This window comes from Saccopteryx leptura, chromosome 2 (genome assembly GCF_036850995.1).
Source record: "Saccopteryx leptura isolate mSacLep1 chromosome 2, mSacLep1_pri_phased_curated, whole genome shotgun sequence".
In the NCBI taxonomy this organism is placed as follows: Eukaryota; Metazoa; Chordata; class Mammalia; order Chiroptera; family Emballonuridae; genus Saccopteryx; species Saccopteryx leptura.
In genome coordinates, this window is record NC_089504.1 from 200,135,775 (window position 1) to 200,160,785 (window position 25,011).

Sequence of the window (25,011 nt, forward strand, 5' to 3'; positions counted from 1 at the left end):
GCCCGGCTAGGGAGAAGGGGGTGTGCAAAAGCAGCCAAGCTCAGCTGCAGGCAACCTGTAATCCAGCCTCTGGGAGAAGGGCGGAAACCAGGAAAGAGTAGAAACCAGCCCTGAAACAAGGGCAGAGGAGCACATCCCTGCCCCGCCCATGCAACCCAGCCTTGCGGTCTGACTTGGTAGCCGGCTCCTCCCACGGGGGTGGAGCCAAAAGCCCAGAAGAGGCGGAGTTCCGCTACGGAGCTGAGCTTGGGCACGCAGCCCTGCCTGGTGGTAGAGCCAAGGCTAGCAGCTGTTCTTTGAGTGGGATCATCCTGCAAAGGCAGGGCAAAAGCTCGGAAACAGGTGGAGACCCGCAGCTGAGCAAAGGTGCTCGCCAGTGCCCTCAGGACCGAGCATAACGTCACACACGGGGGCGGCGCAAAGGCCAAGGCCACCAACCCTTGTGCACCCGAGCGTGTGATCACAGCCACTCCTGTGAAGAGAAAATGCGAAGGCAGAGAAATACAACACAAATAAACCAAGAGAAATCCCCAGAAAAGGACCTAAGTGAACCAGATATAACCAAATTACCAGATGCAGAGTTTAAAATAACGATAGTTAGGATGCTCAAAGATATTAGAACAACCATAGATGGCCATTACGAAAACCTAAATAAAGAGATAACAAATATAAAAAAGGACATTGAAATAATAAAAAAGAATCAGACAGAAATGACAAATACAATATCTGAAATAAAGAATACAATGGAAGGAATTAAAAGCAGGATGGATGAAGCAGAGAATCAAATCAGTGAGTTAGAGGACACAATAAATAAAGGCATGGAAGCAGAGCAGAAAAAAGAAAAGAGACTCAAAAAGTCTGAGGAAACTCTAAGAGAGCTCTGTGACAACATGAAGAGAAATAACATCCGCATCATAGGGGTTCCTGAAGAAGAAGAGAAAGAACAAAGGATAGAGACTTTGTTCAAACATATTATAGTGGAAAACTTCCCCCAATTAAGGCAGGAAAACGTTTCACATGTTCAGGAAGCACAGAGAACTCCATTAAGGAGAAACCCAAAGAAACCAACACCAAGACACATCATAATTAAATTATCAAAGCTAAATGATAAAGAGAAAATATTAAAAGCTGCGAGAGAAAAAAAGACTATCACCTACAAAGGAGCCCCCATAAGGATGACTTCTGACTTCTCAACAGAAACACTTGAGGCCAGAAGAGAATGGCAAGAAATATTCAAAGTAATGCAGAACAAGAACCTACAACCAAGACTACTTTATCCAGCAAGGCTATCATTTAAAATTGAAGGAGAAATAAAAAGCTTTACAGACAAAAAAAACTCAAGGATTTCACTGCAACCAAACCAAGGCTGCAAGAAATGCTAAGGGACCTGTTGTAAACAGATCAAAGAAAAAAAAAGAATATAGCAAAAGAGAAAAACAGTTTTAAAGAAAAAAAATGGCAATAAACAATTACATATCAGTAATAACCTTAAATGTTAATGGATTAAATGATCCAATCAAGAGACATAGGGTAGCTGCGTGGATAAGAAAACAGGACCCATACATATGCTGTCTACAAGAGACACACCTTAAATCAAAAGATGCACACAGACTGAAGATAAAAGGATGGAAAAAATATTTCACGCAAATGGAAATGAAAAAAAAGCTGGGGTAGTAATACTTATATCAGACAAAATGGACTTTAAAACAAAGACCATAGTTCGAGATAAAGAAGGTCACTACATAATGATAAAGGGAGCAATCCAACAGGAAGATATAACCATTATAAATATCTACACACCTAATATAGGAGCACCTAAATATATAAAGCAGATTTTGATAGACTTAAAGGGCTAGATCAACAGCAATACTATAATAGTAGGAGATTTCAATACCCCATTAACATCATTAGATAGATCCTCAAGTAAGAAAATTAACAAAAAACCGCAGACTTAAAGGACATATTAGATCAACTTGATTTAATAGATATCTTCAGAACCTTTCACCCTAAAGGAGCAGAATATACATTCTTTTCAAACACTCATGGTACATTCTCTAGAATAGACCACATGTTAGGGCACAAAAGCGGGCTCAACAAATTTAAGAAGATTGAAATCATATCGAGAACTTTCTCTGATCACAATGGCATTAAACTAGAAATCAACCACAATAGAAAAATTGAAAAACATTCAAACACTTGGAAACTAAATAACACGTTATTAAACAATGAATGGGTTAACATTGAGATCAAGAAGAAATTAAAAAATTCCTAGAAACAAACGATAATGAGCATACATCAACTCAAAATTTATGGGACACAGCAAAAAGCAGTCCTGAGAGGGAAGTTTATAGCATTACAGGCATACCTCAAGAAGCTAGAAAAAGCTCAAATAAAAAACTTAACCCTGCATCTAAAAGAACTAGGAAAATAACAGCAAGTAAAGCCCAGAGCTAGTAGAAGGAAGGAAATAATAAAGATCAGAGCAGAAATAAATGACATAGAGGCTAAAGAAACAATACAGAGGATCAATGAAACCAGGTGCTGGTTCTTTGAAAAGGTAAACAAGATTGATGAACCTTTAACAACACTCACCAAGAAAAAAAGAGAGAGGACTCAAATAAATAAAATTAGAAAGGAGAGTGGAGAAATAACAACTGACACAACAGAAATACAAAATATTGTAAGAAAATACTATGAAGAACTGTACGCCGAAAAACTAGACAACCTAGATGAAATGGACAAATTCCTTGAATCATATAATCTTCCAAAAATCAATCTGGAAGAATCAGAAAACCTAAACAGACCAATTACAACAAATGAGATTGAAACAGCTATCAAAAAACTCCCAAAAAAGAAAAGTCCTGGGCCTGATGGCTTCACAAGTGAATTCTACCAAATATTCAAAGAAGAACTAACTCCTATCCTTCTCAAGCTATTTCAAAAAATTCAAGAGGAAGGAAGACTTCCAAACTCCTTTTATGAGGCGAGCATAATTCTGATTCCAAAATCAGGCAAAGACAACACAAAAAAAGAAAATTATACGCCAATATCCCTGATGAGCTTAGATGCAAAAATCCTCAATAAAATATTAGCAAACCGGATCCAGCAATATATGGAAAAATTCATACACCATGATCAAGTAGGATTTATTCTTGGGAGGCAAGGCTGGTACGATATTTGCAAATCAATCAATGTGATTCATCACATAAACAAAAGAAAGGAGAAAAACCACATGATAATTACAATAGATGCAGAAAAAGCATTTGATAAAGTCCAGCACCCATTCATGATCAAAACTCTCAGCAAAGTGGGAATACAGGGAACATACCTCAACATGATAAAGGCCATGTATGACAAACCCACAGTCAACATCATACTCAATGGGCAAAAATTAAAAGCAATCCCCTTAAGATCAGGAACAAGGCAGGGGTGCCCCCTTTCACCACTCTTATTCAACATAGTTCTGGAAGTCCTCGCCACAGCAATCAGACAAGAAGAAGAAATAAAAGGCATCCAAATTGGAAAAGAAGAAGTAAAACTATCATTATTTCCAGATGACATGATATTGTATATAGAAAACCCTAAAGTCTCAGTCAAAAAACTACTAGACTTGATCAAAAAATTTGGCAAGGTGGCAGGATATAAAATCAATACTCAGAAATCAGAGGTATTTTTATACACCAACAATGAACAGTCAGAAAGAGAAATCAAGGAATCAATCCCTTTTACCATTGCAACCAAAAAAATAAAGTACCTAGGAATAAATCTAACCAAGGAGATTAAAGACTTGTACTCGGAAAATTATAAAACATTGATAAAAGAAATCAGGGAAGATACGAATAAGTGGAGGCATATACCGTGCTCATGGTTAGGAAGAATAAACATCATTAAAATGTCTATATTACCCAAAGCAATTTATAAATTCAATGCAATACCAATGAAAATACCAATGACTTACTTCAAAGACATAGAACACATATTCCAAAAATTTATATGGAACCCAAAAAGAACACGAATAGCCTCAACAATCCTGAAAAGGAAGAAAAGAGCAGGAGGTATCACACTTCCAGATATCAAGTTATATTATAAGGCCATTGTACTCAAAACAGCATGGTACTGGCATAAGAACAGGCACATAGTTCAATGCAATAGAACAGAGAACTCAGAAATAAACCCACAGCTCTATGGACAACTGATATTTGACAAAGGAGGTAAGACAATACAATGGACAGCCTCTTCAACAAATGGTGTTGGGAAAACTGGACAGCTACCTGCAAAAAAATGAAACTAGACCACCACTTACACCACTCACAAAAATAAACTCAAAATGGATAAAAGACTTGAATGTAAGACGTGAAACCATAAGCATCTTATAAGAAAACATAGGCAGTAAGCTCTTTGACATCTCTCACAGCAATATATTTGCTGATTTGTCTCCACAGGTAAGTGAAATAAAAGACAGGATAAACAAATGGGACTTTATCAAACTAAAAAGCTTCTGCACAGCTAAAGACAATAAGAACAGAATAAAAAGACAAACTACACAATGGGAGAATATATTTGACACAGCGTCTGACAAGGGGTTAATAACCAAAATTTATAAAGAACTTTTAAAACTTAATACCAGGAAGACAAACAATCCAATCCAAAAATGGGCAAAAAAAATGAATAGACACTTCTCCAAAGAGGACACACAGATGGCCAATAGGCATATGAAAAAATGTTCAACATCACTAATGATTTGAGAAATGCAAATTAAAACCACAATGAGATATCACCTCACACCAGTCAGAATGGCGCTCATCAATAAAACAACACAGAATAAGTGCTGGTGAGGATGTGGAGAAAAGGGAACCCTCCTGCACTGCTGGTGGGAATGCAGACTGGTGCAGCCACTGTGGAAAACAGTATGGAGATTCCTCAAGAAATTAAAAATTGAACTGCCTTTTGACCCAGCTATACCACTGTTAGGAATATACCCCAAGAACACCATAGCACTGTTTGAAAAGAAGAAATGCACCCCCATGTTTATGGCAGCATTGTTCACAATAGCAAAGATTTGGAAACAGCCCAAGTGTCCATCAGATGACGAGTGGATTAAAAAGCTTTGGTATATATATATATACTATGGAATACTACTCAGCCATAAGAAATGATGACATAGGATCTTTTACAACAACATGGATGGGTCTTGATAACGTTATACTGAGTGAAAGAAGTAAATCAGAAAAAACTAAGAACTATATGTTTCCATACATAGGTGGGACATAAAGATGAGACTCAGAGACATGAACAACAGTGTTGGGGTTACAGAGTGGGGGGAGGAGAGGGAGGGGGTTGGGGGAGGGGAGGGGCACAAAGATCATGGCTTTTCAGCATTTGCCATATTCCCCCCTTAATCTAGAGACAGACAGCAAATATTTATGTATGGTGTTCCCACTATAAAGATTGCTGTCTTAGGGACAAATGCTGATAAACTATTTCAGCAGTTCCTCCTTCTTCAAAGACTTATATGTAAACATAGAGCTCCATGTTTCATAGGACATACTCAAGCTCACTCCATGCTCCCTGGAGCTTTAGAACAAGGAAATGCGCCCCCCCTTTTTTTTAGTATTTTTTCTTTTATTTATTTATTTTTTGTATATTTCTGAGGATGGGGATGGGGAGGCAGTCAGACTGGGATCCACCTGGCATGCCTACCGGGGGGAATGCTCTGCCCATCTGGGATGTTGCTCTGTTATAACCGGAGCCATTCTAGCGACTGGGGCGGAGGCCATGGGGCCATCCTTAGTGCCCAGGGTGGATTTGCTCCGGTGGAGCCTTGGCTGCGGGCGGGAGGAGAGAGACGAAGAGGAAGGAGAGGGGGAGAAGTGGAGAGGTAGATGGGCATTTCTCCTGTGTGCTCTGGCCAGGAATCGAACCTGGGAATCCTGCACACCAGGTCAATGACTCCGACGGGTCTACCATATCATGCTTTTTACTTAAAAAAAAAAAAATTTTACATTTCTTTTGAATACTGAAAAAAAAAAGATATATACAGACAAATGAAAATGACAATACGACATATCAGAATTTATGGGATGCAGCAAAAGCAGTGATAAAAGGGAAGTTTATATCACTTCAGGAATATATGAACAAACAAGAGAGAGCCCAAGGGAACCACTTAACTTCACACCTTAAGGAACTAGAAAAAGAAGAACAAAGACAACCCAAAAGCAGTCGAAGAAAGAGGATAATAAAAATCAGAGCAGAAATAAATGAAATAGAGAAGAGAAAAACTATAGAAAAAATTAATAGAACAAGGAGCTGGTTCTTTGAAAAGATCAACAAAATTGACAAACCCTTGGCAAGACTTACCAAGGAAAAAAGAGAAAGAACTCATATAAACAAAATCAAAAATGAAAGAGGAGAAATCACCACAACACCGTAGATATACAAAGAATTATTGTAGAATACCATAAAAAACTTTATGCCACTAAATTCAACAACCTAGAAGAAATGGATAAATTCCTAGAACAATACAACCTTCCTAGACTGAGTCAAAAAGAAGCAGAAAGCATAAACAGACCTATTATTAGAGAAGAAATAGAAAAAACCATAAAAACCTCCCCCAAAATAAAAGTCCAGGCCCTGACGGCTATACCAGTGAATTTTATCAAACATTCAAAGAAGATTTGGTTGCTATTCTACTGAAAGTCTTCCAAAAAATTGAAGAAGCCATACTTCCAAACACATTTTATGAGGCCAACATAACCCTCATACTAAAACCAGGCAAGGATGGCACAAAAAAAAAAACTACAGACCAATATCTCTAATGAATACAGATGCTAAAATACTAAAGAAAATACTAGGAAATCGAATACAACAACATATTAAAATAATAATATATCATGATCAAATGGGATTCATCCCAGAATCTCAAGGATGGTTCAACATACGTAAAACAGTTAACGTAATACACCATATCAACAAAACAAAGAACAAAAACCACATGATCTTATCAATAGACGCAGAAAAGGCTTTCGGTAAAATACAGCACAGTTTTATGTTTAAGACTCTCAACAAAAAGGGTATAGAAGAAAAATATCTCAACATGATAAAGGCCATATATGATAAACCATCAGCTAACATCATATTAAAGGGCACAAACTGAATGCTTTCCCCCTTAAATCAGGAACAAGACAGGGTTGTCCACTCTCTCCACTCTTATTTAATGTGGTACTAGAGGTTCTAGCCAGAGCAATCAGACAAGACAAAGAAATAAAAGGCATTCATATTGGAAAAGAAGAAGTAAAGCTATCACTTTTTGCAGATGATATGATCCTATACATCGAAAACCTCAAAGAATTCACAAAAAGACTACTAGAAACAATAAGCCAATACAGTAAGGTTGCAGAATACAAAATTAACATACAGAAGTCAATAGCCTTTCTATATGCCAACAATGAAACATTTGAGAACGAACTCAAAAGAATAATCCCCTTCACGATTGCAACAACAAAAAAAAAAATACCTAGGAATAAAAATAAGAAAGAATGTAAAGGACTTATATAATGAAAACTATAAACCATTGTTAAGGGAAATCGAAAAAGATATAATGAGATGGAAGAATATTCCTTGTTCTTGGTTAGGAAGAATAAATATAACCAAGATAGCCATATTACACAAAGCAATATACAAATTTAATGCAATTCCAATCAAAATTCCAATGACATTTTTTAAAGAAATGGAGCAAAAAATCATCAGATTTATTTGGAACTATAAATAACCCCGAATAGCCAAAGCAATCCTAAAGAAAAAGAATGAAGCTGGGGGCATTACAATACCTGACTTCAAACTATATTATAGGGCCACGACAATCAAAACAGCATGGTACTGGCAGAAAAATAGACACTTAGACCAATGGAACAGAATAGAAAACCCAGAAATAAAACCACATATATATAGTCAAATAATTTTTGATAAAGTGGCCAACAACACACAATGGAGAAATAAAGCCTCTTCAATGAATGGTGCTGGGAAAACTGGAAAGCCAAATGCAGAACAATGAAACTGGACTATAGTTTGTCCCCCTGTACTAAAATTAACTCAAAATGGATCAAAGATCTAAAATAAGACCTGAAATAATTAAGTACATAGAAGAAGACATAGGTACTCAATTCATGGACCTGGGTTTTAAAGAGCATTTTATGAATTTGACTCCACAGGCAAGAGAAGTGAAGGCAAAAATTAATGAATGGGACTACATCAGACTAAGAAGTTTTTGCTCAGCAAGAGAAACTGATAACAAAATAAACAGAAAGCCAACTAAATGGGAAATGATATTTTCAAACAACAGCTCAGATAAGAGCCTAATATCCAAAATATACAAAGAACTCATAAAACTCAACAACCAACAAACAAACAATCCAATAAAAAAATGGGAAGAGGACATGAACAAACACTTCTCCCAGGAAGAAATACAAATGGCCAACAGATATATGAAAAGATGCTCATCTTCTTTAGCTATTAGAGAATGCAAATCAAAACTGCAATGAGATACCACCTCACACCTGTTAGATTAGCTATTATTAACAAGACAGGTAATAGCAAATGTTGGAGAGGCTGTGGAGAAATAGGAACCATCATACACTGTTGGTGGGAATGTAAAGTAGTACAACCATTATGGAAGAAAGTATGGTGGTTCCTCAAACAACTGAAAATAAAACTACCTTATGACCCAGCAATCCCTCTATTGGGTATATACCCCAAAAACTCAGAAACATTGATACGTAAAGACACATGCAGTCCCATGTTCATTGCAGCATTGTTCACAGTGGCCAGGACATGGAAACAACCAAAAAGCCCGTCAATAGATGACTGGATAAAGAAGATGTGGCACATATACACTATGGAATATGACTCAGCCATAAGAAATGATGACATCGGATCATTTACAGCAAAATGGTGGGATATTGATAACATGATATGAAGTGAAATAAGTAAATCAGAAAAAACCAGGATCTGCATTATTCCATACGTAGGTGAGACATAAAAGTGAAACTAAGAGACATTGATAAGAGTGTGGTGGTTACGGGGGGAGAGGGGAAAGGGAGAGGGAAAGTGGGAGGGGGAGGGGCACAAAGAAAACTAGATAGAAGGTGACAGAGGACAATCTGACTTTGGGTGATGGGTATGCAACATAATTGAACGGCAAGATAACCTGGACTTGTTATCTTTGAATATATGTATCCTTATTTATTGATGTCGCCCAATTAAAAAAATAAAATTATTAAAAAAAAAAAGTGTGGCCTGATATAATAGTCATGAAGTGTGTTCTGGGAAAAAATATTCCAGGCTGCCCACTGGCTTGGCTAACCCTGATAGATAATTCCTGGCAGGTGAACAGTGAGAGACCTAGCTCATAAAACAGCTTCCTGTTCTACTTAGGTTGTTCCATCCAGTCTTTTTCAATCCTTTGGCAAAAGTAGATGTTTTTGTACACAGTGGGAATGTGAGAATTGCAGCTCAGTGGGCTGCTCTGTCCAAGCTCACACAACTATTGAGTGATGCAGCTAAGTCTCAGATTGTCTTTTTCATACTTGAAAGACCAGTGGAATTTATCTCATGATATTGAAATTATGACTCAGAATCAGATATATCTAGACTATCAGTCATACCATAGAACAGTGTTTGGTGCATAATAGCTTTTGGTAATTATCCCTTGAATGAATCAATAAATCCCAAGTTTGAAGGACCACAGAAGGAATCCTCTTTGTTTTGAATAATTTAAGCTAATTAGACCCCAGTCTTTAAATTAAATTTAAGCATCTTTAAGTTCTTACAGAACCTTAAACCTTCCCAACCAAGGTGTTTTGAACTTTATACAAAATACTAAAGGTATATGGCATCCAGAACCAATTCTATCAGAGGCCCACTTGAGGTCTGAGATGTATGAGAAAAGACATTGCATAACAGTCCAAATGAAAAATTAAGACTAGGCCAAAGAATCAAGAAGGATTAAGAATTTAGATTAGAATATGGCTCCATAGTATGAAATCAATATGACTCATTCATTTGAAACTGGCAAGAAATTTTAGATGTATTTTAAAAAATATTGTGGTTTTCCTCTTATAACATAAATTTGATCTTTGCCCAAGCAAAGCCAAACAATCTAATACATTGAAGACTGTCTCTGAGAATGAAAAGCAGACTTGTTTCCTTTTATTTTACCTGATACCAAGGTGTGAGTGTCTTGAGAAAGTAAAGCTTCAGTGAAGCACAAACCCTAGTGATTTCCGGAGGACTTTAGTGTTTGGAATTGCACTGAGTATGCTCTCAAGTTTTCAAATGTGACATCTACATCTGAATTGCCCTGTTTTATTTAGTTCAGTAATTGAAGCCTGGGAGGCAGGTTAGGCCTGTATAGAAATCTATTAACTTTCTCCTCTCCCTAAGGGGAAATTTATTAAATTCTCTGTATGTGTTCCAACAAAGCGAACCTTGGAAAGGGTCTGAAAGCTTGTAAGAACCTAATGATAACCATGAACTGAGTTTTCACCAATGTTCATTGTTATTTTAGTTCATTCCAAATATAGACTTAAACCATTAGCTGTCTAACTCACTCACGAGCTCTAGCTATCTATCTATCTATCTATCTATCTATCTATCTATCTATCTATCTATCTATCATCTATCTATCTATCTATCTATCTATCCATAATCTCCTTCCCATTATATACACACACATGCACATGCTATCCCTTTTCTTTTCTTGATACATCCAAAGGCTTGAAAACCTTCTCATAGCCCTGGCTGATTTGCTCTGTGATAGAGCACCAGCCTAGCACATGTATGTCCTGTGTTCAATTCCTGGTAAGGGCATCCAGGAGAAGCAACCATCTGTTTCTCCACTGCTCCTCTTCTCACTACTGTCCTCTCTCTTCTCTTCTAACAGCCATGGCTCCATTGGGGTGAGTTGATCTGGGCACTGAAGATGGCTCCGTGGCCTCTGCTTCAGGAGCTAAAAAGAGCTCGGTTGCTGAGCAACAGAACAACACCCCAGAAGGGTAAAGCATCGCATGTAGGGGGCTTGCACGGTGGATCCCAGTCGAATCTGTCCAGGAGTCTGTCCCTGATTGCCCTCCTCTCATTTAATAAATTAAAAAAAAAGAAAAGAAAAATTCACATTTTCAAATCTTTTTTTCTCTTAGAATTCCTTTCCTGACCCTCAAATCTAATTTTTTTTATTCAGTAAGAGGAAGAGGAAGGGAGGCAACTGGGATCCACCCAGCAAGTCCACTAGGGGGCGATGCTCTGCCCATCTGGGGCATTGCTCCATTGCTCAGCAACTGAGCTCTTCTTAGTGCCTGAGGTGGAGGCCATGGAGTCATCCTCAGCACCTAGGGCCAACTCTCTCCAATCGAGTCATGGCTTCAGAAAGGAAAAGAAGGAGAGAGAGAGAGAGAGAGAGAGAGAGGTGAGTGAGAGGATGGGTGTAGAAGCAGATGCTGACCTTCAAATCTGAGTTCAAGTATTTCTCCAATGTGCTCTTACCGCAAATACTTATTTGTCCATCTCTACTCCAACCCACAGACAAACTGACAGCAAGAACTGTGTTTCTTTAATTGGTTATTCTACCCCTGATCCCTGGCAAAGTATCTGGTATGTGGTGGGCACTCAATATATTTTTGTTAAATGAGTGAATTAATAAGTGTATTAATCTAGTCCTTGAATATTTAGAGAAATAAGAAAATGTACTAATTCATTCAATTCCTTGACTAGTTTATATCAAGGAAGGAGTCACAAATTACCACAAGTAAAAAAAAAATTTATCTGTAAGAACATGAAAATTTTCTTTCTGAGAGCCTCTCAAATGAATAGCTTTTTGCCCTTGACAAATATATTTACATACTCAAGCTAGATATCTACAAACATGTTTTCTATAAGTATAGAAAAATAATGTATAAATAATGTGATTAGAAATTGTGTGTTAGTGTTAGATAAAAGAAAGTATGATCTTTTTTTTAGCAATTATATATTTGCAGTTGTATAGTTCTTTCATAAAACAATAGGGAAAATGCAGATTTTTGATTCCTAGTTTAATGGCTCTTCAATACACTATGCAGCTAACAGCAGTATTAGAAAGAGCCAAATAAAAATATAGAACTTATAATTGACACAAAGTGAAACCAGAAATATTGTCATTTGTGCTGCCTGTCACCCTTCAGCCAAATAAGTACAGACAAGGATTGAATTTTTACAGGCCCTTTATTCAGATGATCAGAAATCTGAGAAGATGGTGGCTCTGTACCCAAAAACCTTCTTAACACCTTGTCTTAGCCAACCTTTTTTTATAAGGTGAAAAAAGAGATAAGTAAAGGCTTTGGAATTTAAGAAGTTAATTAGAAAAAAGCTGCAGTTCAGGGATTCTTCTAGTGTTTCTTCATCTGCTGACCTACTATAATTCTTTATCAAATCTTAGTCAGCAAATGTTCAGTCCTTGGGATATTGGGGCTTGGATATTATCTTGTTTGTGCATCTCCAGGGCCTGGGGCACAAAGGTGGGTTGCTTGCAGTCTCGTGAAGTCATGTAGGCTCATTTCTGTATCCAGCTCCTGGAACAGTTTTCACTTGCATTAATCATTAAGCCTATTGATTATAACTAAAAGCTACATAATACTAAAGCTATTTCTAACTCTTGGGTTCCCTCTTTCAAAAATAACCATCTTCAGTGTAAATAAGCAAATAACAGAAGTTGGCTTCAACAAGCATGCACTGAATAATATACAAAAAATTGTAGAGAAAATACCATACATTATGATTTAGCCTCTAGTATCAATTTTGAAAATCAAAACATTATTTTACACCTCTGTGTTTTATATGATTATACACCAAGGAACATGTGAGGTCATCAATTTTTGGAAACTAAGTAATCTGTGGTTTATCCCCCAAGGTCTCTCTGGTTTCTGTTATCACTGGCAACAGAACCAGTGCTGGAAGTCCATTGCGAAATAAGGAATTCACAAAATCTAAAACAGCTTATGTCAGGCCTTTTTGCACAGTGAAAATAATATTCAACAACTCTCAGCATGTGCTCACCATATCTACACCCTTTTTGGGTCAATCAGAAAAAAATAAAGAACTGCTGGGGAGAAATAAGCCACCCATTCAAAAGTAAAATAGGGAAAACCAGCTGCAAACAAATCCTTTAGATTGTGCTGATGAGACCCATGGATAAGCTGAAAAAGCTACTTCAGGAAAAGGAAACCTAACTTCTGAGCAGAAAAACCAAAGCCTCAAGACATAGATGTACAAAAGTACTTGCTCTCTGTCAAAAACAATTCCTAGGAGTTCAACAAGGTATTTTCATTCTATCCCCAAAGTATTCTCAAAGCTATTTCTTTTCTACATGTATTGATTAATTGATAGACTGATTAATTGACTGCCCTTACCTCTTCATATGTCTTTATCTGAAGAAAATACAGAGAAGCACAAAGAAGCAAGAATAAAATCCCTCATAATCCCATCACTCAGTAATATCACCATTATACTTCTACAGATGATTGGAATGTTACCCACACATAACTCCTCATGGCTATCAATAAATCATAGGGAGGGTAGACCTTCTTAAATTTATGCCAATTCTTTCTACAATCAAACCTCTATCTCGGTGTGAGTTTTTAATTCAGCTACAGAAAACTCAAGATGGAATCTCGTGTGTTCCATTGTTCAACTTGTTTAATGGCTTATGTTTGTTTTATTTGCAGTAGGTGAGTAGACTGAAGGACAATTCAATAGATCTGAATGTTTAGAGGGTCTAGGTTCACCTATTTCTCAGAGATATGGGGAAGATAGATGAGTCCCAAGATTTTCCTGAAGGGACCAAATGATGAGCTATCCCAAGTCTGACACTGAGGAGCCTTCTTTGCTGTTTGTTCATGAAATCAGAGCTCCAGGCTTGATTTTGGCATTGGCCAGTTACTTTTCTATTTCCCAAAGGCTACACAATGCACTGTTAGCCATTTCTCAGAGGGTATCATTAATGAGGAGATTGGGAAAGAGTCCTGATAAAAAAATTGACTCTCTTGATGCCTACTGCATCCCAGGCATCTTATATACGTTAGTTCCTGTAGTACTAACAGTAACTGTGTAGGGTAATTTTTATGATCATTTGATGAAAAAAAATGAGACTCAGTGAGATTAACTAACCCAAGATCACATTGTTAATATGTGATAAAACCAGGATTCAAAACACTCAACTCCATACTTTTTTCTCTATATCACTTTTTGGTGGAACAAACTTTACATGTGCCTTCTTTTTATGGCTGACAAATAAGAACTTTTTTTTACCTGTAAAGGATATGTGTGTGTGTGCTTATATACATATATCTCACACTGATCCCCAAATTTTTGAGGTCTTATGATACCAAATAGTCAAAATTCCTAGGGGTCTTTTAGCAAAACACATAAACCTCAAATCTGTATGCTCTTTATGTGAAAATACCACCGCATATGGGTTTATTGAAGGTCAAGAAAAAAAAGTAGAGATATAATAAAAACATATAAAGCACTGTGAATATATAAAATATTGTGGTTTGCAGAGTCCTCAGGGCCAGAGTTGATTTAAAAAAATTTTTTGCAAACAATAAACATTGAATGTAGTCCAAAAACTTTTAGATATCTTCTAAACTGTCTAGTGAGCATGCCTTTTAATCTCTGTTTAGTCACTCAACCCAAAACTATTTGTTAAATTCTTTTGTATCTTGACCCATGGGTCTGTACAGATGTAAATCTCTGCTTCACTCTTGTGAGATTTTCATAAATCACCAGTCTCTAATCCTACCTAGGAATACAAGTAGAGCATAACTAACAGTTCATGCTATCATCAGTCAGTGCTATGTGATATAGAATAGTATCTACACCAATCTCTCCACTGGCTAAGAAGATAGTTTTCTATCTCCTCTGTGGACCCCTGGGAATGTAGAGGGAGAGCAAATGAAACTGGTCTCAACAGGACTGTTTTCTTAGCAGCATGAAGTAGCCAAATGAGCTGAAAATAAACCATGAGAGCTGATTTCTATCAATAACACTAGTAAGGTTACATAATCAAAATCTTAACACTATTGATTTATATAAAATTATATACAACTATGACAATTTATATGAAGATTTATATAAAGTGGAGCTTTCTGAGGACTAACTGACATTTTCTTAAAAATTCTCAATCATGACATGTACTAACCCTGTAAAACTGCTGGAAAAATCACACACATAAAACAAAATTTTAGAGTAATTAGCAGCAGGTTTTGGAAAAAGTATTATTTTAAAAAAGAGAAATGAGGAAGAAAAGAATAAAGAGTGGAAAGAGAAACAAGGATGGATAAGGAGGGGAAATCAGGAAAGGAAAGGGGGAAAGAGAGGGATGAACCCCACTGTTGCCATAGCACCTATCATGTGCAAGGTACATGGGAGTCCACAAAGATAAATAAAACACATCTCCTCAACAAATTCAACAAATATTTATTAATCTCAGAAAAATATTGCTATTTTAATATCATACAAGCTAGAAATAAATCTAAAATTGCCTTAATGAGAAATAAATCAGAATTGAGCTTCTAAAGTATTCTGCATATTTTAAAAAATATTATAATATGATATTTTCTTAAAGAAGTGGTCTTGGTCTTTTCATAACACAGAATTGGGTAATGGCTGTTATCTATGGGGAATCAGATTGGTCTCTGATTCACTATGCACAGAGACCTATTTTATGGTCAGGCAACAGGGCCAACATCACATAGACAATTTAATGATAGTGATTTTCCAGAGATTTTCTGACTTTAGCATATATAGGGACAAGTGAACTATAGTTTCAGATACCTCACTTCTAAATTTACTTATGTCACTAATTATCCTTGACATAATTAAAGTAGATGATCCAGCAATTCTGTTGTTGTTTATTTATCTTAGTAAGTTTTGACTCAATGTACATGCCTCAAATAAATAAAAAATATCATTTTGAAAAAAGTTTCTCAAATACTGTAATTATATTTGAAAGTAATATTAACATTAAATTCTTAGATCTTCTTAGGTTGAGTATACAAATGTGAATGGATCTCAATAGAATGGCTGAACACTTGGGTAAGTCAAGATCCAACTCCGTGAATGTAAAAAAGTAACTTCATTAACTAGCTCCTGTATCTTCTTGAGCATATCCAGAAACCTGCCTGCTAAGTCTTGAAACTTATATAGATCCATTGTTTTAAAGAATCACTTCTCTAAAAGCAGTAAAGTAGTATGAAAAACAAAGATACTCCAGTGCACCAGTTTCCAAATGAAACATACAGCTGTCTTTACTGAATAAAGTTCAAGTATTTATGCCTTCATTCTTGCTGAGATTTATTCAAAATGTGTTTCCAGGGCCACTGGGAATGAAATTGTATCTGAAAAAGACAATAACTAGTACTATAAATAATGAACAAATGAGTATTGATTGTCAGAAAACATCTCAAATAATTCTATATAAATCAAAATAACATACAATTACATTTATCATATGTATATTTTGACATGTTTCATTAAAAAAACACATTTTTCCCAAAAATGTTATAACTTTAATCAAATGCTATTTGTGTCTAACTTTAGTAATGTGATGTCAGTTTATTTATTTCTAACTGTTTCAGAGGTTAGTTAAAACAAGGCAAAGATTACAAACTTTCTATAGTCCTCTTTATGCACAAAGAGAGAAAAGAAGTGAACTGCTTTGAGAAATATTTCTGTCCATCAGAGCATTATTCATGAAAACTATCAACAGTATTAAGCAGAAGAAGCAATTCTTTGAATAAGGACTTTAATAGAAAGCTACATGTCAATTCTAAATATTTCGGGGCAAATACACTTTATAGGAATGAGAAATGGGAGTACTGCTTAGGCTTTCACATAGACTTGATTTCAGTCTTATGGAAGAGCTGGTTTCTCATTCACTGGAGAAGACCCCCACTCAACAAACACCATAAACCTGAAGCAGCCCAAGGACCCACTTCTGTTGTTTCTCATCTAGAAATTTAGCATCACTTCTACTCTCCCAACCAGTTTTCTGCAGAAGAAAAAGTAAAAATATTAAACACCGACATGGCTGCAACAGCTGCATGTCCTATTTTTAATTGGTTTTTATCACTTTAAATACAGATAGATGATCTTATTTGGTTAATAATGGTGATGATGATGATAGAAGAATGCTATGTATGTGTTTTACTATTTTGTTCTTGAATGGATTTCTTATCATTTCATTTTGGCTCAGTTCAGTCAAAATATATTTTAAAATATCTTCTTTGTTCTAGGCATTATGAAAAGTCATGGCCCCTTACATATAGTCTATAACTATAGAGCAATGAGGTCAAACTCCACACTGCCAGCATGCAAATAATGCTACATGGGGACCATTGGGAGGCACTAATACTGTCAGAGTGGAGAGAAAAAAACAGAGGTAACGTTAAATTCAGGACTTCAGGGAGAGAAAAAAAGGGGCAGAGAGCAGACGAAGGTATGTTGACACACTAGTAAGTGTAAGAAAGTTGGGTTTAAAACATAATTGAGCCCAGATTATGAAATGAAAATTACTAAATGTCAAACTGAGAGATTTAGGTTTTATTTTACCTGGACTAGAGTCAGGGGATAGGGAGAAAGAGGTGTGTGAAGAAATCATCATATATGATATTTTCTTTATTTAAACCTGAATGTTTGGAGTGGTTGAAGGTTGAAAATAGTTCCCAGACTCAATTCCAGCCTAGGTGTGGAGGTTTCCCTACACTAATAAACAAGTCTCAGATGTCAGCAGGGTGTCCAAGAGCTCACCTCAGTGGCACAGGTGGTCTCAGCCCCACAGGACTGCACTCCACTTCAGATACCAGTCACAAGTCCAGCTTGTTAACTGGGCTTCTGACCTAAGGGCTACAAATTATATGTGCCCATGACCCCCTCCTCAAGTTTGATTAATTTGCTAAGAACAGCTCACAGAACTCAAGAAAACCCATGTATTCACTAGATTACTGATTTATTGCAAAAGATATTAAAGAATATGAATAATCAACAATCAGATAAAAAGATACATAGAGTGAAGCCCCAAACAAAGGAGCTTCTGTCCTTCTGGAGGTTGGGGCTCAGCATAGTGGTGCAAGGAAGCATTCTGGGTCCTTAATGTGGAAATTCTATGGGAAAAAAAAAGTGGACAGGGTATCCTCTGGGGGTTTTGTGGAAGCATCATTATTTAGTCATGATTGACTAAGTCACTGGGCACTGGAGATTTATACAACCTCAAGCCCTTTTCCCTTTCTCAGAAATAGAAGTGGGACTGAAAGTTTCAATTTTCTAATCACATGGTTGGCTCTTATAAGCAACCTACTCCCACCCTTAAGTGGAGTCCAAAAGTCACTTTGTTAACATAACAAGGGACATGATTGTTGCTCTCTCATGCTTAGAAAATTCCAAGGAAGCCTGACCAGGCGGTGGCACAGTGGATAGAGCGTCAGGCTGGGTTGTGGAGGACCCAGGTTCGAAACCCTGAGCTCACCAGCTTGAACACAGGCTCATCTGGTTTGAGCAGATGAGCAAGGCTCACCAGCTTGAGCCCAAGGTCACTGGGCTCCTGTAGCGCACCCCTGCCCCCGTTAAGGCACATATGAGAAGGCAATCGATGAGAAACTAAGGTGCTGCAACAAAGAATTGATGTTTCTCATCTCTGTCTCTTCCTCTCTGTCTGTCCCTATCTGTCCCTCTCTGCCCCTCTCTCTGTCTCTGCCACACACACACACACACACACACACACACACACACACACACACACACATGAAAATTCCAAGGAAATTGGGAGCTGTGAGCCAGGAACTATGAATGAAGTCCAAATATATCTGAGAAATATATTGTGGTCATCTGAACCACAATATTGCAAAAGTTCACAGTAAAATTTATGGGAAGCTACAGAGATTCCCCATATACCGCCTGCCCGCACACATGTACAGACCCCCCCATTGTCAACATACCCCACAGAGTGCTTCATTTGATATCATACAGAGTATTTCCACTGCCCTAAAAACCACCTGTGCTGCATCTTTTCATCAGCCCACATCTCCAATGACTACCAACCCTTTTACTGTCCGCACAGTTTTGCCTTTTCCAGAATGTCATAGAGTTGTAATCATATGCTATGTAGCCTACTTACATTGTCTTCTCTCAGTAATATGCATTAGAGATTTTTTTCATTTATTTTCATGGCTTAATAACTCGTTTCTTTTTAGCACTGTATAATATTTCATTTTTTAAATGTACCACTCATTATTTTTTTATTCACTCTTCTGCTGAGGGACATCTCAGTTGCTCCCTAGTTTTAACAATTATGAATAAAGCAGTTATAAACTTTAGTGTGCAGGTTTTTGTATGGTCACAGTTCCAACTCCTTTGAGTGAATACCAAGAAGCATGATTACTGAATCATATGGTAAGCATTCACCATATTTTACTCATAACTAGATGTACATTTTTTACTTTCTGACAAATCTGACTTTACATTGTATACTTCAAAGGATAGTGTCTTATAGTGGGAGTTGTGACATAATTGTCATTGTCTACATGCACAGCTTTTACTTTCCTCCTATGATTTATAAGAGTGATATATAATTTAAAAATTGACACACACAAAAAGCCTAGCCTGACTGGTAGTGGCCCATTGAATAGAGCATTGACTTGGAACACTGAGGCCCCAGGTTTAAAACCCTGAGTTTTCCAGCTAAGGTATGGGCTTATGTGGATTGAGCAGAGGCTCGCCAGCTTGAGCATAGGGTCACCCACTTGAGTACAGGATCATTTACATGATCCCATGGTCGCTGGCTTGGGCCCAAAGGTTGTTGGCTTGAAGCCCAATATCATTTGCTTAAGGACAAGGTTGCTGGCTTGAGCAAGGGGTCACTGGCTTGGCTTGAGGCTCCCCCCCACTTGGGGCAAGGCATGTATGAGAAGCAATCAATAAACAACTAAAGTGATGCAACTATAAGTTGATGCTTCTCATCTCTCTCCCTTTCTCTCTCTCTCTCTCTCTCAATAAAAAAAAAAAGTCCATAAGATTTCACAGGTATAATAAGTCTAAGTAATAAAGAAGGGTTATTTTGAAACATTTTTTTCTTGTTTAGTGATACATAAAATAACATGTGGTAGTTTACTTTAAATATACACTGGTTACAATGTTAAGTGCTTAAACAAGGAAGTGACATGATCAAAACTTTTTAAAGATTATGTCCTATGATATGTTAAAGGATATACTGAGAAGGGGAAAAGTGGAGTCCGATGACAAAGCTGGAGGATATTCTAACAGTTTAAACAGAAAAATGAATAGGATATAAACTGTAGCAGTGGCAGTGGAAATTCAAAAGAGTCGATATCCATTTTAAAGTTATGCTTGATAAAAATTAATGTTCATGTGGGTGTGGTCCAATGAAGGAGAAGCAGTTTGAAGTAACTTTTAAAAAATTTTATTGTGTTGTTTCTCCTTTTGTTTGTTTTCTCTATCACCTGTATTTCTTAGTCATTGAAATTAAAGTTCTGGTGTGAGGCCACAATCTTGTAATCTTTGAGAGTCACACTGTCAAAATAGAAACTAAATGTCTCCCTTTGGCTCTGTGAGCAGACTTTAAAACTCCATTTTATGAGATGTCATTTTATTTTATCTGCTTAGTCTTTATGACCTTGAGGGTGACCTATAATTAATACTGAGAATTTGACACATAAAATCACTTATCTAGACAATCAGCTTAGCTGTTAGCTCAAATTCCCCAGGAGATAACCCCTGTCCCAAAGACACTAGGAAAAGCTCAGGAATATCTTGTGTCACCTCCAGGGCCATTCTGTATTCATTGTAAGACATTAACTCACGGTCTTAATCATCTATGACTTTCTTTTTTTTAATTAACTGAGAGGCGGGGAGGTCAGGAGGCAGAAAGATAGAATCCTGCATGTGTTGTGACTGGGATCCACCTGGCAAGAGCCCTATTGGCAGATGCTCTGCCCATCTGGGGCCTGCTCTGTTGCTTGACAACTGAGCTATTTTAGCTATTTTAGGCAAGGTCATGGAGCCATCCTCAGTGCCCAGGGCCAACTGGATCATACCAATTGAGCCATGGCTACAGAAGAAGAAGAGACAGACAGAGAGAGAGAAGGAGTTGGAGGTGAGATGGAGAATCAGATGGTTGCTTCTCCTGTGTGCCTTGACCGGAAATCGAACCTAAGACTTCCACACACTGACCCAATGCTCTATCACTGAGCCAACGAACCAGATCCCATACATGACTTTCTGGCATTAAATAAGCCACTTTAAGGGCCCATCACATAAGCTGAAAGGGAAGTGCAGCACATCCATAATAACCCTTTCACAGATTTAATTTTGGAAAACTGCCATGGCCTTAGACATTTTTATGGCCCTCTTTAAACATGGTACAATAAATAAAAATAACATGAGAGTTCCTCTTATGTTTACTTTTCTTTGGTACTGCTTTAATTAAACTGAAAAGCAAGTCTGAGGTCTCCTATAGGAGAAGAGTATAATTTTTCAGGAAAGTGAAAAAGTTGACAAGAGAAGTAATGGTCCCCTAAAAGGCTCCAGAAAACTAACACATGGATAGTCATCACTTTTGACAAAGAAATCATCTTATGAACTTTTTTTGGTAACCAGGACACTGAAATCCACAACTTCCAAGACAAAGACACTGTAATGTGCCTGGATCATGCCAGTCTCCAGCCCGCCTGAATAAATGTTAAATTTTAACAATCAGAAGGAGATTAGCCTATTTACTTTGTGTGTGTGTGTGTGTGTGTGTGTGTGTGTGTGTGTATTTTTCCAAAGTGAGAAGTGGGAAGGGAGGGGCAGGTAGACAGACTCCCACATATGCCTGACCAGGATCCACCCAGCATGCCCAACAGGGGGGCGATGCACTCTGCCCCTCTGGGCTGTTGCTCCACTGCAATCACAACCATTCTAGTGCCTGAGGCAGAGGCCATGGAGTCATCCTCAGTGCCCAGGTCAACTTTGTTCCAATGGAGCCTTGGCTGTGGGAGGAGAGGAGAGAGACAGAGAGGAAGGAGAGGGGGCAGGATGGAGAAGCAGATGGGTGCTTCTTCTGTGTGCCCTGGCTTGGAAATTGAACCTGGGATTTCTACATGCCAGGCTGACACTGTACCACTGAGCCAACCAGCGAGGGCCCCTATTTACTTTTTATACAAGTTCATAAATACAAATAAGGGTCCACTTGTTCCTAAATTTTGTGTTTGCCTATTCAAAGTAAACTGACAAACATACAGAGTCTTGGCTTCAAATCAAATCCTCCCCTACCTCACACCCATCTGGAAGCTCTTTAACAAAGTTCTTACTTTATCTAAACTTTCACTTCATTCTTTTAATTATCATTTGACTATTCCTTGTTTGGACAGTGAGCTTAATCTAGCAATAGTCTCAGGTTTTCCTTTTAATTTTCTGTTAAGGCCTCAACACTTAGATTAACCCTTACCGTGACCTCACCATATTCCCCTCACTCCCACACCCATACCCCAGAGATTATCAGAATCCTGTGCATGTGACAGACTCATGAAATGTTTTAGACAGGCATATAATTAGGAGAGAGGTGACCATGTAATTTATTGTCCATACCAGGACATTTTTGAGAGTGTAAAGAACATTACTTGGAGATGAAAGGAGATTTGACCTGGGGTGGTACACATGATGTATTATAGTAGAATTGTACCCTGGAAACCTATATAATCTTGTTTACCAGTGTCATCCAATAAGTTCAATAAAAATATGAAAATAAATGAGTAATAAATAAAAAAGCATTACTAATAATTACACAGGAACATTGGGTGTAATCCTGCTGAGGATGATGTCATATTATTTATAAGGCTCTGGGTAATTTGGCCTTAGACTAAGTAACCAGCTTTATTTCTCTATCTACGTATTGTTTTTTTAAAAAAATACTGTTTACATAGACACATTTGTTTGCTGACTTGATAATTTTGTAATCAAGCAAAGTTTCTTGGAAAGCAAAATTCTGACAACTACTTCCCAATGGATCACTTTTGACCAAACATCACTTATATGGAAAAGGAAAATTTTTGTTCAATTTGATATTGTGTTTCATCATTTCTACAAGAGGGTGGGAGAGATAAGGTGAAAGTAATATCCCCTAGGTATGTTCTACAAAAAAAAAAAAAAAAAAAAAAAAAAAAAAAAAAAAAAAAAAAAAAAAATATATATATATATATATATATATATATGTATGTATTTAGAAATGTTGTTAGTAAGATTCTAAAGAAACTTTAAAACTCAGGGAAAGTGACATTGATATGGTTCTTTCAGGACTGACCTCATAACCACTGATTGGTAATGTTCCAGGAAGGGGTGACCTCGGCTTTGTTACTCTAGTGTGTAGGAGCCTGAAAAGGAGGCAAATTCTTCTGTTCTGTAAAACACTCTTTAGGAAATGCTGGTCAAGGAAAATTTATTGTACTTCATCTCCACTGAAGGAGCCAAGGCTTCTATTTGTTAGTTTGTTTCCATAGTTAGCGCTTCAATATTTATTTGTAACGCAGCAGTGGTAGTTAAGGCTGAGTTGAGGGGCATTCTTGCTTTGTCAGTTGACTCTGTCCTTTGGCATTGTAATGATTAAGTTTGAGCAGATACATAAATGTAGCCATGAGGCTTGAGAAACACAAAATTCACTGATACAAGGCATTTATGGGTAGGAGTTTTTCCTATTTTATATGCTGATACGCTGCCTCTGAAGATCTAAAAACTTGATAGCGCTCCACTTAAACTTTCCCTTTAACAACATATTGTAAATGGACTGAGAACAACCTGGATGTTTTCCTTCTGGGTGATCAGGAGACAGGCCATGCTCTTAGTCTGATATCAGGATGTGAACAATAAATCTTGGCAGAGTAACTGAGAGAAGTCCTCAAATGAAACTCAGGTAAAATACATGGACATTTAGTAACTGCAAATCCTTTTGAGGAAAAAATGAATTTAAAAGGATCCAAAAACTATGTAGGACTAGCCATTAAAGATGATTTTTTAAAAAATAAAAATTTAGGAACATTGTCTCTCCAGAATATGATTTCTGAGAAAGACACAATTTTAACATTAAACTCTCGTGATAAGTGCGTAAGTTAAAGTAATATTCCACATGTCATGATAAAATAGTAAACCTGAAAAAGATCCTAGGATAAGACATCTTAGTTTCAGGTTTACTTATTTTCCTTTGTTTTGTGGCCACAAAACATAACATTTTTATAATAATTTTTAATGTCACAATCATCCAAATAACATATCAAAACTACTCAGCTTGTGCAGGTAAGGTGGCAAATGTTGTCACCTTATTTGGAGATCCCTTTTATTAAGGGATATGGTCTCCATTTCTGCATTTGTTTCTGGAAGAATGCACAAAACACTTCAGACTACAAATCAAAAAAAAAACTTGATTTCCGTCTCAGCTCTATCACTAACTACGTCATTAGACAAATTTGTATACATCTTTAAGCTTCATCTGCAAAGTAGAATGCTAATAGTGACTCACTTATGAGTTAGAATTTCATAAACAGAAATATAAATAGTTCTGGCATATGGTAAACACTCAATAAGTGTCACTTATATACTGAGATTTAGTATATATAAATGCTCCCCATCAAGGGTAGTTTGAATTGGCTGACCAGACTCTAGGTTTCCAGCCATCTAGCAGTTAGCATGCCTGTTATATACTGCTCACCAAAATTAGGGGATATTTCAAAATGAATATGAAGTGAAAAAAAAAAGAAGCATTGCCTGACCAGGTGATGGCACAGTGGATAGTGTGTTGGGCTGGGATGCAGAGGACCCAGGTTTGAAACCGCGAGGTCGGCCCTGGCCGGTTGGCTCAGTGGTAGAGCGTCGGCCTGGTGTGCAGAAGTCCCGTGTTCGATTCCCGGCCAGGGCACATAGGAGAAGCGCCCATCTGCTTCTCCA